Source organism: Orycteropus afer, unplaced genomic scaffold, assembly GCF_000298275.1.
Source record: "Orycteropus afer afer isolate SDZICR_OR568_19922 unplaced genomic scaffold, OryAfe1.0 scaffold00040, whole genome shotgun sequence".
NCBI classification, from domain to species: Eukaryota; Metazoa; Chordata; class Mammalia; order Tubulidentata; family Orycteropodidae; genus Orycteropus; species Orycteropus afer.
In genome coordinates, this window is record NW_006921627.1 from 8644183 (window position 1) to 8655877 (window position 11695).

Sequence of the window (11695 nt, forward strand, 5' to 3'; positions counted from 1 at the left end):
TGTCATTGAGTCGGACCTGACTCATAGTGACCCCTCCTTGGGTTTCCAAGGCAGTATCACTATGGAAGTAGATTGCCCAACCTTCCTTCTGAGGAGTGGCTGGTGATTTCCAAGTAGTTTCCTGAAAAAACTTTAAGGAAATGCACTAACATACCTATTCACCTGTTTCTAGGTAGGGTGGGGGATAACATGGAGAGGATGTGTGAATTGAACTTCAATTCAGCTCAGCTCTTAAGGAACTGGGTTATCGTGTTTACTTATCTGCCTTCAACCAACGTAATAGATAGGATGTGGACTGAGCTTTGATTCATGAGTTATCGTGTCTGCCCATCTGTCTTAACCAAGTGGGAATAATAATTAATAGGATGGGATGAAAGAATGGGCCTCAATTCAGCTCAGCTCCTAAGGTACCAAGTTATCATGTTTACTTATCTGCCTCCAACCAAGGTAACAGACAAGATATGGACTGAACTTTGAATCTACTTGACTTCAATATCACTACAGGATAAGTTTAGGGACCCACTGGACCCACTGTGAGATGGACTTGAGCTGAGATTCCATTAATAACCTGATCTCCATACATCCCCAGTCTAACAGGTTGGCCACAGTGGCATTTTGGGTCTCCCTAAATTTGTGTAGATTCAGAGCCATTGTCCAGTAATTCCAAAAAAGTCTGATTGTTACATTTTCCCCAGTGAACAGCTATTCTTATAAAGGGCTATAGATCCCCTTGCGGAAGGCTGGGAGAAAGATTAACAGTATAAATGTTTAACCATGTAGTGGCGTCCTTCCTCAAGGGGACTCAGCCTCCTCTTCATTCAGAGGTTGTAGTTCTGTATACTGGCTCAAATCTGGGAATTGATTGGAGGATCATGACACTGTATTCTGGAGATTCAGGTTAGACTGACATTCACTTGACCTAGGATTTTTCTGCTTGTACAAATCAAGTAGATATTTATTAGATCTCCCATCTATTTCACTCCTAGGAACGCCATGCATAAGCAGCCAATGCCATAAATTCATATGAATCATACTATTCTGATTGCTACTTGGACGCTGCCGTCCATTATGATAACCACATCCACCTTGTTTTTGTCAATTAAGTGCTGCCACTTTTCCTCTATCACCAAGGGGTCCAATCAGCCTCACTGTAGTAGTTGTTTTAGGTGCTGTCTAGTCAACTGTGACTCATAGTGACCCTGTGGACAACAGAATGAAACATTGCCCATTTGTGTGCTATCCTCACAATCCTTGCTATACTTTAGCCCATCATTGCAGCCACTGTGCCAATCCATTGTAGCTAGGCATCTTAATTCAATTAGGGCAGCTCCCATTGTCAAATTTGACTTACACAGAGTAGCAATCATAGTAGTCTCCACATGGCAAAGAAGAAATTAAAAATATATATATTAAAAAGTATTTTGAGTTTGAGTTGAATAAAAATTAAAATTCAACTTGTCAAAATTTGTGAAATATCACTAAAATAGTACTTAGAAATTTATGGCACTAAATGTCTATATTAGAAAAGAAGATCTAAAATCAATGACATCAGTTCTGATTTTAGGATAAAGCAAATTAAAACTAAAGCAAGCAAAAGAAAGGAAATAATGAAGACCAGAACAGAATGATTTAACAGAAAACAAAAAAAGAAAGTGTACCTTAGTGAAACCAAAAGCTTTTTTTTTAAACACGATTCTCCCTTTCTCCCTCCTTCCCACATAACAGCACAAACTGTTTCTAATAAGCTTTGGTTTCTAGACATTTTCCAATTATAGATATATCATATAAAGTATTTGTCCTTTTGTGACTGACTTACTTAACTCAGCATGTTTTCACGTTTCATCCATGCTGTAGCATGCATGAAGACTTTCTGTTTATGCCTGACTAGTATTCCATTGTATGTATATACTATGCTTTGCTTATCCATTCATATGTGGATGGACATTTAGGTTGTTTCCACCTTTTGGCTATTGTGAATAGTGCTACAATGAAAATTGGTGTACATGTATCTGAGTTGCTGCTTTGAAGTCTCTTCAGTTAGGAGTAAAATTGCAGAGCCACATGGTAGTTCTGTTTAATTATTTGAGGAACCACCAAACTGTTTTCCATAGTGCCTGCATGGATGAATGTTTCAGTTTCTCCATACACTTACCAACATCTGTTGTTTTCTATTTTATTTGTTTATTTATTTTTGGTCAAAAGCTGACTTTTTGAGAAGATCAATAAAATAGATAACCTCTAGCTAGACTAATCAAGAAAAATCAAAAGTCCTTCATTCTAGGACATAAAGGTCTTAGAGTAGCAAAAACAATTTTGAGAGAGAAGAATAAAGTTGGAGAACTTCACTATTTGATTTCAAGAGTGCTGTAAAGTTATGGAGCAAAAGTTCTTAGGTACAACATCAAAAGCAGGATCCATGAAAGAAAAAAATATTTATTTGAAGTTCATCAAAATTTAGAATTTCTGTTCTTCAAAAGATAATGTTAAGAAAGTGAAAAGCCAAGGCACAGCCTGGGAGAAATTATTTGCAATACACATATGTGGGGAAGGAGTGATACTCAGAATATATAAAGAACTCTCACAACTCAATTTAAAAAATGAGCATAATTGTAAAAATGTTGAGCTGACAAATGTGTTATACACACACAAACACGTAGTTAATTAACACATGAAAAGATCTTAGCATCATTATTTGTCAGGGAAGACAAATTAAAAGGACAATGAGAAACCACTCTTTCATATCCACTAGAGTGGCTAAAACAAAAAAAATGTGATAATGCCAAGTAGTGATGAGGATGTAGAGCAACTTGGAACTCTCAAGACTACTGATAGAAATGTAAATGATAAACCAATTGGCAACCCCTAAAAAATTAAACGCAAACTTACTTTAATACCAAACTCACTGCCGTGGAGTCCTTTCCAACTCATAGCGAACTCTCCTTAGGTTTCTGAGGTGGTATCACTACAGAAATAGGTTGCCCATTCTTCCTTCCAAGGAGTGGCTGGTGGGTTTGAACCACCAGCCTTTTGGTTAGCAGTCAAATGACTTAGGCACTACACCACCAGAGCTCCCAAACTTACTATATGACTCAGCAATTTTACTCCTAAGTATTTACCTTAGCAATGAAAACATGCCCATACAAAAACTACAAACTTATACACAAAAATTCATAGCAGCTGTATTCATACTTGCCCCAAACAGGAAACAATTCAAATGTACATAACAAACTGTGGTGCATCCATATAATGGGGTACTATTTGACAATAAAAAGGAATGAACTTCTCTAGGCTCAAGACTCAGGACCATAGCCACAGGGGATATCAAGGTCAATTGGCATAATATAGTCCACAAAAACATTGTTCTATATCCTGCTTTGGTGAGTAGCAAGTGGGATCTTAAAAGCTTGTGAGCAGCCTTCTATGGTGCAACTATTAGTCTCTCCTTGTCCAGAGCAAAAAGAGGGAAGAAAATCAAAGACACATAGAAAAACTTAGTCCGAGATCACTTAGTCATGGATCACATGAACCTCAGCCTACACGACTTTGAGAGCAGAAGAACCAGCTACTACTGCCATCCACTCTGAAAGTGATCACAACAGGATCACAACAGTCCTGCATGTAGTGGGAGAAAAATGTGGAATGAATTTCAAAATAATAAAAAAGATAGACTTAGTGATCTCATAGAGACAAGTAGAACCCCTGAAAGTATGGCCCTTAGTTACCCTTCAGACCCAGAACTGAACTCACTCCCATGGGTCAGCTTTCAGCCAAACAATAGACAGGCCCATGAGGTGAACGAAAGTATACATTTCTTAGAACAACGAAACATAAGAGATCAAAAGGGCAGCATTTGCCCAAGGGTAAAGCTCAACAGGCAGACATGGCTAGAAAAAAAAAGTACACAGGGAAATGGTAACCACAGGAAGGAAGTGGGAAGAGTGCTGTTACATTGTGGGGATTGCAATCAACGCCACAAAACAAAATAGTATGAACTTTTGAATGGAAAACCATTTACTCTGTAAACTTTCACCCAGATCACAATAAAAAGTTTTTTTTTTTTTTTTAAAGGAATGAAGTACTTTTAAAGGCAGTAACATGGATGAATCTCAGAAACATTTTGCTAAGCCCAAAGCATTTTACACAAAAGAGTTCATTCTTTATGATTCCATTTTTTAATGAAATACTAGAATAGGCAAAAAATAATCTCATGACAGAAGACAGATTAATGGTGCCCTGAGCTAGGAATTTAATAATGCAAAGGGACATGAGGGAACTTTTTGGGGTGATGGAAATATTCTATATCCTGTCTATGGGGGCTGCACATTTTTCAAAACTTACTGAATAATATACTCAAAATGGCTGCATTTTTTACTCTGTAAATTGTGCTTTGAGGAAGTTGATTAAAATATAAATTTGAAATTTTGAATAACAAAAGGAAGGTCACATAATATTGATTACAAGTGAATGGGAGTGTTGACTCCTATGTTTGAGCAATCGAGGATACACCATCTCATATACAGCATCAATATCTTTTGATTTCATGGAGTAAGTTGAAAACTCCGCAAAAGAGGTTTAGGCTTGATATCAGAAAGAAATTCCTAGCAATAAATATCAATGAATCATTGATTTTGTAGTTAGAAGGGAACTTGGTGATCGTCTTTTATGTAACTTTTTGTACTCTATGTTGTTGTTGTTATGTGCCCTCGAGTCAGCCCCGACTCATAGCGACCCCTCCTTGGGTTTCTGAGACAGTATCACTATGGAAGTAGATTGCCCCATCTTCCTTCCGAGGAGTGGCTGGTGGATTTGAACCGCCAGCCTTCTGGTTAGCAGTCAAGTGCCTTAGGCACTATGCTACCAGAGCCCCCTGGTCTTAGTTATTCAATTTCAGGCTTCACTGATAAGAGTGAAAGTCCTTTGGGGGACTGTGCCCCTCCTGAACTCATTTAAAGCGCAAGAATATCCACCTGTGTGATATTCAGAGTGCCCAAGGCAGTCCCACGGAAAAGACTTACTAGTGCCTGCATAGTTCTTGCTACATGCCAAGGGATCAGGGATTGTCCTTCAAGTAGGTTGACCACAACTTTTTACACTTCTTACAATTCTGCACTTTGACCAAAGGTTCTGCCACAAAGTTATGTTGCTCACGCGAATTTACCCTCCATTCAACTGTCAGTTTGTTGTACTGTGGTGGCTTGCATGTTGCTGTGATGCTAGAAGCTATGTCAGCAGTATTTCAAATACCAGCAGGGTCACCCAGGTGGACAGATTTCAGCAGAGCATTTGAATGGTGGTGTTGGCAAAGAATATTGACTATACTGTGGACTGCCAGAAGAACGAACAAATCTGTTTTGGAAGAAGTATAGCTAGAATGCTCCTTAGAATCAAGAATGGCCAGACTTTGTGTCTCGCACTTAGGTCATCTTATCAGGAGCGGCTGGTCCCTGGGGAAGGATATCATGCTTGCTAAAGTGGAGGGTCAGTGAAAAAGGGGAAGACTCTCAATGAGATGGATTGATGGAGTGGCTGCAACTATGGGCTCAAATATAGCAATGATTGTGAGGATGGTGCAGGACTGGGCAGTGTTTTGCTCTGTTGTACGTAGGGTTGCTTCGAGTCAAACTCCACAGCACCTAACAACAACAGCAACAGAGTGAACGTTTCAAAGGAAATCTTGGCATATAGCTATACTCCTGGGATGTTATAGAAGGGATGCAAACATCAGATGAGGGTTGGACTTAGTGATCTCTAAGATCCTTTAAAAGCCCCAAGAGCCTGTGATTCTAGGAAAGTTTCATGTTACTCAATTCAGAGTGTCACAAAAGTACATATATATATATCAAGTTCTGTGGCAAGTACTGTTAGTGGCTACCCAACAGATGTTCTGCTCTTCTTTCTGGTTTTATATCTAATTGTGTAAGTATGTGATGTGGGCTGTGGCAATTATGTTGTGACTATGAAAGAGAAGCCATGAAAACTGCAGAAAAGTTGAACAAGATGCTCATGTCATTGAGCTGCTGAATAAACCAATTCTGAAATCTCTCACCTTTAAGACCCTTTCTTAAGTGAAATAAATCCTACTGTTTAATCAGCTTTAAGGATGGGTATTTTGTTTAGTTCTCTTTCTTCAAATAAATACATTCTAACTAATACACATTCTTAGACCATAACTTTTTTTTCTTTTTTTAAAAAAAGGGGTTTAATGAAGGTTCACAACAGTTCAAACTAGGGACATGTCTGATCTCACAAAGTGAAATCAAATGCTCCAAAATGGTGGGGTCACAGAGGGATATTTATGTGATCAAATCAAGAACTAAATTAACAACATTCTGATTAGAAGATGCGAGATCAGGGAAGCCAGAGGCAGACAACGTGGAGGGTTCGCAGTGACTGGTTGGAAATACAATGTGGGCTATTGGATTGGTTAGTTTAAATATATGACTAAGGGGGTTTTCACAGGGTAGTCATAAAACAATAAAACATTTCATGAGGGCTGCTGAGGGTATTTCTGATAAAGGTCTTGTGTAAAGACTCTCCCTTAGGAATATTCTTTTCATATTTTTAGTTCAACCATAGAGACTTAAGTCCGCTTAAGGGTTTAACAGTTACAGGGGAAACTCTTTGTTATGTACCTAAGTCTATCTAACAGGTTGACAGTTGCAAGTGAAATAAGCAAAAACTAAGATGGAGTTGGGACTCAGACCTGGGCTGATACAAGTCAAGTGCCTCAAAATTTGGAACTCTCATACAAGCCTGAAATTGAAACAAAAAATTAGGAAAGGCAGAGCTGACACAGGAAAATAAACTGAATGTTAATAACATCATATGTGTCCCCTGGATCAAGCCACACTAGGACCAACTTATGGGTTCCATTATAAGATCTATAAATTTCTTCTTCTTCTTCTTCTTTTTTTTTCAAACTAAATCAGGTTAGATTGGGTTTTTCGGTCACTACTGAAAGAGTTCTAAGTGAAACACATTCATTCATTCATTCAACTTTTTATTCAACAAGTTCACACTGACCATTTACTTTGTCTCAGTCCCTGTACACAGAGGATACAGTCAAGCATGATCCTTGCCTCATGGAGCTTACAATCTAGTGGCAAAGATTGACAAAGAAACTAGACATTGCAATACAACATTGCCATCATGACTGAGATTATGAAAGCGCTCAGCATAGACGGGTTGCCTAAAGTTGGGGAACAGGGAAGCAACTAAGCTAAGACAGTAGAATGAATAGGACTTTGCCAGATTGAGATGGGTGAAGGGTGTCAATAAAGTGTATTTCAGACAGAAAGACAGCATGTATAAGGCTAGGAGGTAAGAGACTCTCCAACTGTTTTCCAAATATAAGTCTTAACTCTGTAACAGAACTTAACCACTCAAGTGTTGTGTTTCTAACTTTATTTGGAGACTGTGAACAATACTATTATGGATTGAATTGTGCCCTCCCCCTCCCAAAAGATATGTTGTTGTTCTAACTGCTACACCAATGAATATGATCTTGTTAGGGAAAATTGGGTTTTCCTTTGCAGATAGTATCAATTAAGTTAACAAAACCATACTGGGGTAGGGGGAGGTCCTAATCTTAATCTCTTCCGAGTGGTGTCTTTTAAAAGAGAAGGATAGGTACAGACCGTGAATCACACACACAGGGGAAGACAATATATGAGGATCCATCTACAAGCAAAAGAGTGTCAAGTATTGCCAGCAGTCACCAGAAATTATGAGAAAGGCACGGAACAGTTCCTCTCTCGAAAGGAACCAACACAGCTCATAATCTGACTTAGACTTCTAGCCTTCAGAACCGTGAGAAATTATATTTCTGTTCTTTAAAGCCACTTACTTTGTGGGAATTTGTTATGGCAACCCTAGGAAACTAAGACAAATATTTGGGGCATGGAAGGTGCTTAGAAAAAAACTTATTGATTAATATCTATGCTGATATCTAAGGTTAATTCTGGCCCATATTTTCACTTTCTTCCATAGCAGGTTGGGAGCTTAAGTATCTAAATCAAGGTGGCATTATAATAATAATAACTAGAATAAGACCAGTACACTAATAGCTAGTAATATATCAGGCAGAATTGTGTTTTACATGTTTTATTTAACCCTAAAAAAAAAAACCTTTGGGGTAGTTACTATTACTATCACCATTACACACGAGAATACTGTGGCAAAGGAAAGATGAGCAACTTGCTGTGTGTGACAAACACTTTTGGTTGGCTAACCAATAGCCATTCCCCTGTATCTTCCTTGCTAACAGAACCTCAGTTTTATTCAGGTGATCATGTGTTTCAGGGGAGGTGAGGTCCTTCTCTAGGCAAAAGGATGAATCATAATTGGCCTGAGCTAATGGAAATCCCAATTTCATTGGCAAATACTATGGGTGTGAGGCACAATTATAACCAATGAGACATGAGGGGAAGTTGGCTGGGAATCCTGCAAATTGAAACAAGATATATGAGAGGAAATACTCCCTTTCTGCCTCTGGGCATTGTCATAGGCACTGGGTGGCTAGATCTAGCACAGCCATCTTGGAACCAAGAGGGGCACTAGCCTAAAAGAATAGCTGACAGATTAAAGATGGAGGCATGGAAAGGTGAAAAGAGCACGTGTCCTTACTGATGCTATTTAGCTGCTCAGTTAGCCAACCCTGGCACTGCCCTATTTTTGGCCTTCACAGAACAGAATATACTTCATTTCTTCTAATATAAGATGCCGTGTTATAAAATGTATTATTACATTTCTGTTCAACTAAGAAAGAAAAAAATGTTACCAAGTAAACATGACAGTTTACTTTCTTATCACTTAGAATTGTTGTTTTATACTTAATAAAAGAGCACGTTTAGGCATATAATGCTTAGATTGTTTTTATACCACTCCTGTAGTGAATATAGATAGATAGATAGATGTAGATACAGATATAACCAAAAAAACAAACTCACTGTCATCGAGTCGAATCCAAACTCACTGCCGTTGAGTGGAATCCAACTCACAGCGACCCTTCCTTGGGTTTCCAAGATGGTATTTCTATGGAAATAGATTGCCCAATCTTCCTTCCAAGGAGTGGCTGGTGAGTTTGAACCACCAGCCTTCTGGTTAGCACTCAAATGCTTTAGGAACCATGCCACCAGAGCTCCCAAAGGGGGCGGGGAACCGAACTCACAGTGATTGAATCAATTCTGACTGTCTCATTTTTCTTCTACAGAGCAGCTGGTAGGTTTAAACCATCAACTTTTTGGTTAGCAGCCAAATTCCTTAACCACTACACCACCAGAGCTCCTTAAAATATACAGATATAGATGAAGTGAAATTAGTCAAGCTGTTACTAAAGTAGCTTCATGTGAAGAGTCTAACTCTTCTGAACTTTTTTTCCCCAAACTTTTTATTGCAATTTGAAAGTTTACAGAGCAAGTGAGTTTCCCATTCACAAGTCATATATATTTTGCTTCTTGCCAGGGATGGCAATCCCCACAATGTAGAATCATTGATCCCATTTCCTCCCTATGTTTCCCATTTCCATTTGTCCTTCTTTCTTATCCTTTCCTGCCCTCTGAACTTTGTGTCTGGGCAAATGCTGCCCTTTTGATCTGGAATGGTTGATTGTTTTAAGGAGTGCATATCATGCTGGTGTTACTCTTCAACTTAATACCCTATTATTTGGCTGAAAGTTGAGCCGTGGGGATGAGTTCAGTTCTAGGCTTAAAGGGTGACTTGGGAGCTCTGGTAGCATAGTGCCTAAGGCATTTGACTGCTAACCAGAAGGCTAGTGCTTCAATCCCACCAGCCACTCCTGGGAAGGAAGGTTGGGCAATCTACTTCTGTAGTGATATTGCCTTGGAAACCCAAGGAGGGGCTGGGCTGACTCGACAGCACATAACAATAACAACATAGGGCCATAGTATTGGGGGAGGGGAGGTTCTACAAGTCTCTATCTGACTAGTAAAACTGTTTTTTGTTTGTTTGTTTGTTTGTTGTTATTTTGAAGTTTCTTCCACATTTTCCTTCCACTTTATCCAGGACCTCCTACTTTGATTCTTTCAAAGTGGTTGGCAGTGCCTGGCACCATCTAGTTTCTGATCTCAAAGTCATGTAGACTGAGCTTTGCATGGTCTATTAGATCCTTAGACTAATTATTTTCACATGTCTTTGATTTTCATCACTCTTCTTTGCTCCTGACAGGGAAAAACCAATAGTAATACCTTAGAAGGCTGCTTACAAGGTTTTAAGACCCTGGTCACTACTCACCAATTCAGGATGTAGAACATTGTCTTCATGGACTATGTTGTGTTAATTGACCTTGATGTCCCCCAAGACCATGGTCCTGAGCACCCAGGCCCAGTGACCATTCCCGCAAGGTGTTTGACTATGAATGAGTGGCTCGAAAATGCAAAGTAAAGCATTATAAAGAAATGTGCAAAGACCTGGAGGTAGAAAACCAAAAGGGAAGAACATACTTGGCATTTCTCAAGCTGAAAGAACTGAAGAAAGAATTCAAGCCTCAAGTTGAAATATTGAAGGATTCTATGGGCAAAATAGTGAATGATGCAGGAAGCATCAAAAGAAGATGGAAAGACTACCCAGAGTCACTGTATCAAAAAGAATTGGTCGATATTCAGCTATCCCAGGAGGTAGCATAAGATCAAGAACTAATGGTATTAAAGGAAGAAGTCCAAGTTGCACTGAAGGAATTGGCCAAACAAGAATAACAACAACAAGGCTCCAGGAATTGATGGAATACCCACTGAGATGTCTCAACAAGTGGATGCAGCTCTGGAGGCACTTGCTTGTTTATGCAAGAAATTTGGAAGAGAGCTGCCTGGCCAATTCACTGGAAGAGATCGATATTTGTGTCCATTCTAAAGAAAGGTGATCCAGCAGAATGTGGAAATTATTGAACAATATCATTAGTATCATACACAAGTAAAATCTTGCTGAAGATAATTGAAAAAAGGTTGCAGCAGTATACTGACAGAGAACTTCCAGAAATGTAAGCTGGATTCAGAAGAGGACATGGAATAAAGGATATTGTTGCTGATGTCAGATGGATCTTGGCTGAAAGCAAAGAATACCAGAAAAATGACTACCTGTGTTTCATTGGTTATGCAAAAGCATTCAATTGCGTGGATCCTAACAAATTATGGATAATGTGAAGAACAAGAATTCCAGAACACTTAGTTGTTCTCATGAGGAATTGTACATAAACCAAGAGGCTATCATTTGAACAGAACAAGGAAATACTGCATGGTTTAAAGTCAGGAAGAGTGTTCATCAGGGTTCTATCCTTTTACTATACTCATTCAATCTGTATGCTGACCAAATAATCTGAGAAGTTCAACTATATGAAGAAGAACGTGGCATCAGGTTTGGAGGAAGACTCATTAATAACATGTGATATGCAGATGACACAACCTTGCTTGCTGAAAGTGAAGATGACTTGAAATACTTACTGATGAAGATCAAAGACTACAGCCTGTAGTATGGATTACAACCCAACATAAAGAAAATGAAAATACTCTCAACTGGACCAATAAGCAACATCATGATAAATGGAGAAAAGTTTGCAGTTGTCAGGGATTTAATTTTACTTGGATTCACAGTCAACATCCATGGAAGCAGCAGTCAGGAAATCAGACATTGTATTGCACTGGGCATATCTGCTGCAAAACAACTCTTGAAAGTGTTAAAAAGC